The sequence below is a fragment of the Arachis duranensis genome, chromosome 1, assembly GCF_000817695.3.
Source record: "Arachis duranensis cultivar V14167 chromosome 1, aradu.V14167.gnm2.J7QH, whole genome shotgun sequence".
Taxonomy (NCBI): Eukaryota; Viridiplantae; Streptophyta; class Magnoliopsida; order Fabales; family Fabaceae; genus Arachis; species Arachis duranensis.
This window is the reverse complement of record NC_029772.3, coordinates 36434391-36436830: the sequence shown is the minus strand read 5'-3', so window position 1 is coordinate 36436830 and position 2440 is coordinate 36434391.

Here is a 2440-nt window from a genome sequence, read left to right as displayed (position 1 = left end):
TGCTGGGGACCTCTGGTTCTCACCCATGCGGATTTTGTGGTTTTCAGATGCAGGACGTGATGTTTCCCGTTGAGGCATGCTGGAGACTTCTATAATTGCGAAGATCCTTTGTTCTCGGGGCTATGTTTTGGTTTATATGTTTTGTTTAGATACTTTTATCTCCATTAAATAATACAAACTGTGATGACTCCTCTTATGGGAGAATTTTGGAGAATAGGTTTTATGTATTGGTGTCCCTTTGGGTTTCCTTGGGGTTTTCCTTATTTTTATCATATGTATATATTGCTATGCTCGGACCGGTTATCTTCGCAGCCGGATTTTGAGCTTTGATATTCCTGTTTTTGACACTCCTTTGTATATATATAATCACGCGTTGGTTATCCTTGTTCGTTACGTTATCGATCGGAGTGTTGCGCTTCTGAGTTGCGGTTTTTGTTTACCCCTTTTTTTCTACAAAGGCTCCTAGTTACAATCAATTATTCATACTACTATACGTACTAAATTTTTATTTTAGAGGTCGTAATACCTTGCCATCTCTGAATTATGACTTAAGCATAAGACTCTGTATGGTAGGGTGTTACAATAACTATTTTATAATTAATCCAATTAACACTGAATTAAAAAAAGAACAAACAATGCATAACATGTTACTTTTTTATTAATCAAATTATTATAATTCAAATTAATTTTAAAAGAATAATTTAAAATTATAATTTCAATCTTCTCACGTGCATGGCATGGGTGATTTTTTCTCGCCGTTTATTATATTATCTATTCTATCTATTCTATTATATAAAAATCGAATTTTTACCTTTAATGATAGAATCAACGTAGCATGCTTCAGATTTATTTTGTTTAACTCATTAAAGTCAATTCATTATGATGAATTAATTATATCAACTAATTGATTTGAATAGATATTTAAGTATCACACAATTTAAAATTATGTATATTAATTATTTGATTTAATTTTTATGATATATAAATTTAAGGAATAAATTAAAATAAGATAATTTATTACTTATTTAAATTGAATACAACAAATATAAATTAATTTAGTTAAAAATTACTATTTTCTAATCTTCTATACATAAAAATGACAAAACAAAATTATAAAAACAATCTTTTTATCACTTTTGGTATTTTAATTTTATTTTATTTGCTTTTTTTATGTATAATTTTATTTTATATTAACTTTGTTTATTTAATAATAAAATATACTCATATTAATTCTATCATATAATAATATATTTTTTTCCAATATTAACCAAAGAATTAATAGTTATTAACTACATCTAATAGAATGACTGAGAAGTGAGAACTACGAAAAGTTAACCCATGTTCAAAATGCTGAAACAAAGAAAAGAAAACAGTGGATATATGATTAGAGAAATAATAAAAAAAAGTTACAAAATGGTCCATAGGTTAGAATAAGTAAAATAACGTGATACCCACATTGCAACATCCAAATGAAACAACTTAAAATCTAAAATGTTTATCTTTCTCTTTCTCACTATCTATTATATTATCTATTCTATCTATTCTATTATATAAAAATCGAATTTTTACCTTTAATGATAGAATCAACGTAGCATGCTTCTGCTTTATTTTGTTTAACTCATTAAAGTCAATTCATTATGATGAATTAATTATATCAACTAATTGATTTGAATAGATATTTAAGTATCACACAATTTAAAATTATGTATTTTAATTATTTGATTTAATTTTTATTATATATAAATTTAAGGAATAAATTAAAATAATATAATTTATTACTTATTTAAATTGAATACAACAAATACAAAATTAATTTAGTCAAAAGTTTATTATTTTCTAATCTTCTATACATAAAAATGACAAAACAAAATTATAAAAACAATCTTTTTATCACTTTTGGTATTTTAATTTTATTTTCTTTGCTTTTTTTATGTATAATTTTATTTTATATTAACTTTGTTTATTTAATAATAAAATATACTCATATTAATTATATCATATAATAGAAGTTTAACCCAAGTTCAAAATGCTAAAACAAAAAAAGAAAACAGTGGATATATGATTAGATAAAAATGTATAATAATGACAAAATATACTAAAACTTGGATTTTTTCTCCAACTAATAAAAGTGAGGTGTTAATTCCTCATGAATTTATTTTTTCTCTAAAATAAAATCACTATTTTCTTTGCTAAATTTATTTTAGAAAAATATATTTATTATAATTATATTACAATTAACATTTAACGAATAATGCATGATTATATTAATTTAGAGAAATATTTTTATTATAATTATATAAAATCAACATTTGATACATTATCAACTAATAAAAGTGAAGTGTCAATTCCTCATGAATTCATTTTTCCTCCAAAATGAAAGTACTATTCTCTCTTCTAAATTTATTTTAGAAAAATATATTTATTATAATTATATTACAAT